Source organism: Triturus cristatus, chromosome 1_1 (assembly GCF_964204655.1).
Source record: "Triturus cristatus chromosome 1_1, aTriCri1.1, whole genome shotgun sequence".
NCBI classification, from domain to species: domain Eukaryota; kingdom Metazoa; phylum Chordata; class Amphibia; order Caudata; family Salamandridae; genus Triturus; species Triturus cristatus.
Window position 1 is genome coordinate 227,902,653 of NC_140579.1, and position 6,213 is coordinate 227,908,865.

The 6,213-nt window shown below is 66.3% G+C and overlaps 1 pseudogene; it reads right to left on the bottom strand.

The window, feature by feature from the left end:
- Positions 1 to 471: 471 nt before the first annotated feature.
- On the bottom strand, positions 472 to 1,441 carry LOC146870035 (18S ribosomal RNA; annotated as a pseudogene; the record flags this gene model as incomplete).
- Between the last annotated feature and the right edge of the window lie 4,772 nt (positions 1,442 to 6,213).

The window sequence follows — 6,213 nt, forward strand, 5'->3', positions numbered from 1 at the left end:
GGGACAGATAGAGGCAGAGACAGATAGAGGTAGAGACAGAGAGACGGACAGCGATAGAGACAAAGAGAGAGAGACAGAGATAGAGGCAGGGACAGATAGAGGCAGAGACAGATAGAGGCAGAGACAGATAGAGGCAGAGACAGTCAGAGATAGAGACGTACAGAGATAGAGACAGATGGACAGACAGAGACAGATAGAGGCAGAGGCAGGGACAGGGGTTGACAGATAGAGGCAGAGACAGACAAAGACAGAGAGACGGAGAGAGAGACAGAGGGAGGGATACAGAGAGAGAGAGAGAGAGAGAAAGAGAGATGTGTGTATGCCGGTGCTGGTGGCTCAGTGGACAAAGGCGTCCGCTGCAGGGGCCTGTGTTCAACCTGATGGTCACATTTTTTTTTGCTTTAGCCCAGCCCCCTCCCCCACTGACCCTGCCCCCACCGGTGCGGCCCTTGACCACAAACCACACTGTAAATTTGGCCCCTGAGAGAAAGTTTGTGAGTACCCATGCTCTAGATAGTCAAGTTTGATCGTCTTCTCGGCGCTCTGCCAGGGCCATTGCGGACCCCGGTGGGGCCAATCCGAGGACCTCACTAAACCATCCAATCGGTAGTAGCGACGGGCGGTGTGTACAAAGGGCAGGGACTTAATCAACGCAAGCTTATGACCCGCACCTACTGGGAATTCCTCTTTCATGGAAAACAATTGCAATCCCCAATCCCTATCACAAACGGGGTTCAGCGGGTTACCCGCACCTGTCGGTGAAGGGTAGACACTAGCTGATCCGTTCAGTGTAGCGCGTGTACAGCCCCGGACATCTAAGGGCATCACAGACCTGTTATTGCTCGATCTCGTGTAACTGAACGCCACTTGTCCCTCTAAGAAGTTGGACGCCGACCGCTGGGGGTCGCGTAACTAGTTAGCATGGAGGAGTCTCGTTCGTTATCGGAATTAACCAGACAAATCGCTAAACCAACTAAGAACGGCCATACACCACCACCCACAGAATCGAGAAAGAGCTATCAATCTGTCAATCCTTTCTGTGTCCGGGCCGGGTGAGGTTTCCTGTGTTGAGTCAAATTAATCCGCAGGCTCCACTCCTGGTGGTGCCCTTCTGTCAATTCCTTGAAGTTTCAGCTTTGCAACCATACTCCCCCCTGAACCTAAAAAAAAAGACTTTGGTTTCCCGTAAGCTGCTCGGTGGGTCATGGGAATAACGCCGCCGGATCGCTAGTCGGCATCGTTTATGGTCGGAACTACGACGTATTAGCATGTATTAGCTTTAGAATTACCACAGTTATCCAAGTAACAGATGGAGCGATCAAAGGAACCATAACTGATTTAATGAGCCATTCGCAGTTTCACTGTACCGGCCGTGTGTACTTACACGTGCATGGCTTAATCTTTGAGACAAGCATATGCTACTGGCAGGATCAACCAGGTAGCCGCACCTGCTGACGGGGTGGGTTCGGGTGGCTGCCTGCCCATCTCCCCGACCGGACAACCTTCGCGCACCCCTCCCTCTCGGGAGCCTGCTGGGGGATGGAGCCCTCCCGCCCAGGCGGGAGGGCTCGCTGGAGGGGTGGAGAGGTGCGTTCGCATGGGCACCGGCAGGCCCAGCCGTCTCCCCCAGAAGGGAGAGGCGGGCCGAGGCGCAGCCTAAGCGAGACGCAGGGGTGCCGGAGCCTGGCGGCGGCGGCACCCCTCGGAATAGTCATTCCGAGCTGCTGCGGAAATGTGCTGGGTGGAGAGGGGTGACGGCGTGGCGCACAGGGCCTTCGGACCTGCTGGGCAGCAGCATCTGAGGGCCTGGCGCCACCCAACCCCTTCCGCTCGGGGTCAGATCACTGGGGGGCACGAGCTGCCGGGGTCGCTCGGCCTTCGCTCTGCTGGGTATGGTGAAGGGCCTCCCGCCAGGCGGCAGGCCCTCAAGTCAGACGGTCCATGCGGGGAGGAAGCTCCTTGCCTGAAACAACACCCGAGGCTGGCCAAGCAGTCCATCCCTAAACGGACCGAGAGTGCCCAATCGATCAGAGTACGGCCAAGGCATCCCCTGGCAGGCCGCCCTGCGCAGGGGGGATGCCGGCTTCACATCCCTGCCTGCTCCCGGGGGAGCAGGCTCAAATGAAAGGCCCAACGGGAAGGGGCCGAGAGGCAGGAGCAGACCCGGCAGGCGGGCCCGGGTGCTGCCTTTCCCTGTCTGAGAATCGCCGGACTTCACGGAGGTCTGACTGAGCAAACTCGGAGAAAAAGGACCATCGGGAAGGGTCTGAGAGGCAGACACAGACCCGGGTGACTGGGGGCCCCGGCGGGCGGGGCCAGGTTCTGCCTTCCCCCGTCTCGGAATCGCCAGAGCTCATGGAGGTCTGACCGAGCAAACTCGGAGAAAAAGGACCATCGGGAAGGGGCTGAGAGGCAGGTGCGTGCCCGGGCCCCTGGGGACCCCGACGGGCAGGCCCGGGTGCTGCCTTCCCCTGTCTCAGGATCGCAGGACCTCACGGAGGTCTGATCCAGCAAACTCGGAGAAAAAGGACCATCGGGAAGGGGCTGAGAGGCAGGTGCATACCCGGGCCCATGGGGGCCCAGGCGGGCGGGCCCGGGTGCTGCCTTCCCCTGTTTCCGAATCGCCGGACCTCACGGAGGTCTGACTGACCCTCTCCCTGGTAATCCAGAGGAAAATTACCCCCTTTCTTGTAATCCGTGCACACGAAGTGACAGAGGGGACCCAAGGTGCGAATGTACTCGACCTCCTGGAGCCCTCGCTGGGATCGTGGAGGCAAATGAGCCCTCATCGAGACTTCCAGGCAAGCCCGGCCATCTGGTCGCCCCATTGGAAAGCATTACACGCGACCAGATGGCCAAGGGGATAGGCGCGACCAGATGGCTGAAGGGATAGGTACGGCCAGATGGCCGAGGAGATAGGCGCGACCAGATGGCGGAGGGGAAAGGTGCGACCAGATGGCCGGGCTCGAAAGGGAAGCCATCTGGTCGCTCTGTGCACCAACGAAAGAGTGAGCGGGCGCTGGGGCATTTGGGACCTGAGGCCCAGGGCCCCAGCTGGGCCCCAGCCATGGAGGCTGCAAGGGGGACCCGACTGGCCCTCCGACCTGGGGCCCGTGGACACCTTGACAAGCAGGGGAGGCCTGCACGGGACCAACAGACCCATGTCCTGGGCCCTTGCAGAGCGGCAGGCCGGGGGACGGGCCACTGGGCTAGAGCACCAGACCCGGGGCCTGGCGGGGCCCCTGGACCCAGCCGGGGCTCCCAGGCCCGGAGGCGCAGGGGAAACCTTCCCAGGGCCCGCTGGACCCCGTTCCGGGTACCCTGCCACGTGGCAGGACCCAGGACAGAACACGGGGAGGGAGGCCGCCCTCCCTGGGGCCCTCAGGGGTCCCGGCCGGAGCTCCTGAACCCAGCCAAGCAAGGGGAGGCTCCCTGGGCACAACAGAACCCCGTCCTGGGCCTATGGCAGTGCCGCAGGCCATAGGACGGGGCCCAGGGCCAGTGCCCCGACCCCGGGCCCTTAGGGGCCCTGGACGCAGCCGGGGCTCCCAGGCCCGGAGGCGCAGGGGAAGCCTCCCCGGGCCCGCCGTACCGCGTCCTGGGCACCCTGCCACATGGCAGGACCCAGGACGGAGCCCCGGGTGGGGAGGCCGCCCTTCCCGGGCCCTCGGGGGCCCCGGTCAGAGCCCCTGACCCCAGCCAAGCAAGGGGAGGTTCCCCGGGCACAACGGTACCCTGTCCTGGGTCTTTGGCAGTGCCACAGGCCGGGGGACGGGGTCCAGAGCAGGAGCCCCCGACCCTGGGCCTGGAGGGGCCCCTGGCCCAAGCCGGGGCTCCCAGGCCCAGAGGCACAGGGGACGCCTCCCAGGGCCCGCTGGACCCTGTCCTGGGCACCCTGCCATGCAGCAGGACCCAGGACAGAGCCCGGGCTGGGGAGGTCACCCTCCCCGTGGTCCTCAGGGGCCCCGGCCGGAGCTCCTGAACCCAGCCAAGCAAGGGGAGGCTCCCGGGAACAACAGAACCCCGTCCTGGGCCTTTGACAGTCCCAGAGGATGGGGGATGGGGCCCAGGGCCGGAGCCCCTGACCCGGAGCCCGGCGGGGCCCCTGGACCCAGCCAGGGCTCCCAGGCCCGGGGGCGCAGGGGAAGCCTCCCTGGGCCCACCGGACCCCCGTGCCAGGCACCCTGCCACGCGGCAGGACCCAGGACCGAGCCCGGGCTGGGGAGGCCGCCCTCCCCGGGGCCTTCAGGGGCCCCCACCAGAGCTCCTGAACCCAGCCAAGCAAGGCGGAGGCTCCCCGGGCACAACGGAACACCGTTCGGGGCCTTTGGCAGTGCCGCAGGCCAGGGGATGGGGCCCAGGGCCCTGGGCTGGAGCCCCTGACCCAGGACCCGGCAGGGCCCCTGGACCCAGCCGGGGCTCCCAGGCCCGAAGGCCCAGGGGAAGCCTCCCCGAGCCCGCCGGACCCCCGTCCCGGGCACCCTGCCACGCGGCAAGACCCAGGACAGAGCCCAGGGTGGGGAGGCCGCCCTCCCCGGGGCCCTCAGGGGCCCCGGCCGGAGCTCCTGAACACAGCCAAGCAAGGGGAGCCTCCCCGGGCACAACGGAACCCCGTCCCGGGCCTTTGGCAGTGTCGCAGGCCGGGGGATGGGACCCAGGGCCGGAGCCCCCGACCCGGATTTTGGCAGGGCCCCTGGACCCAGCCGGGGCTCCCAGGCCCAGAGGCACAGGGAAAGCCTCCCCGGGCCCACCGGACCGCCGTCCCAGGCACCCTGCCACGCAGCAGGACCCAGGATGGAGCCCGGGGTGGGGCGACCGCCCTCCCCGTGGCCCTCAGGGGCCCCGGCCGTAGCTCCTGAACCCAGCCAAGCAAGGGGAGGCTCCCCGGGCACAACAGAACTCCGTCCCGGGCCTTTGGCAGTGCCACAGGCCGGGGGACGGGGCCCCGCCGGGGCTCCCAGGCCCGGAGGCACAGGGGAAGCCTCCCCGGGCCCGATGGACCCCCGTCCCGGGCACCCGGGCACCCTGCCATGCAGCAGGACCCAGGACGGAGCCCGGGGTGGGAAGGCCGCCCTCCCCGAGGCCCTTGGGAGCCACAGAACCCAGTCGATGAGGGGGAGACTTCCTGTGCATGAGAGAACCCCGTCCTAAGCCTTTGGTGATGGGAGATGGGGTCCGGGGCCGGATCACCCAACCTGGGGCAGAGAGGCACTGGTGAAACCTCCCCGGGCCCACCTGACACCATCCCAGGCACCCTGCCATGCGGCGGGACTGAGGATGGAGCCCGAGGTGGGGAGGCCACCCTCCCCAGGGCCGAAGGGAGCCCTTGAACCCAGCCGAGCAAGGGGAGGCTCCCCGGGCACGATGGAACCACGTCCCGGGCCTTTGGCGTGGCAGCAGGCTGGGGGACGGAGCCCAGGGCTGGAGCACATGAGCCGGGGCCCAGAGGGGCCCCTGGACCCAGCCGGGGCTCCCGGGCCCAAAGGCGAAGGGGAAGCCTCCCCGGGCCCACGGGACCTCGTTCGGGCACCCTGCCACATGGCTGGACCGAGGACGTAGCCTGGGTTGGGGAGACAGCCCTCCCCGGGGCCCGCCGGACCCCATCCGGGGCAGCCTGCCACGCGGCAGGCCCAGGAACGGACCCAGGGCTGGCGCGGCATCCTAGCCCATCCAGCTGTTGGCTAGGGACCGCTAGGCCGAGAGGGGTCAGAGAGAGTACCCTGTCCCTAGTAATCCAGAGGAAGGCTACCCCAATTTCTGGTAACCTGTGCGCACCGCAAGAAGGAGGGGACCCTAGGTGCAGATGTGCCCAATCTCCTAGAGCCCTGGATTGGATCGGGGAGGTAAATGAGCCCTCATCGGGACTTCTAGGCCAGCCCGGCCATCTGGTTGCCCTTATTGGAAAGCAGTGCGTGCAACCAGATGGCCGAGGGGAAAGGTGCGACCAAATGGCCGGGCCCGAAAGGACTCTCATCTGTCCGCCCGAGCCTTCGCGGTATGGCTCCCGCCTGTCCACGCAGGGCTCGGGGGGCTCCGCTTCCCGGGGGCTCGGGGACCCCGGCTGGGCCTCAGGCATGGGGAGGCCCCCAGCCACTCTCAGGGCCCGGACGCCCGGTGGGGAGGACTGCCCGGGGACCGATGGAGCCCATCACGGGCACTTTACCACGCCGCGGGCTGGGCGAGGGAGCCCCGTATGCCTAGGAGGTGTTGTCC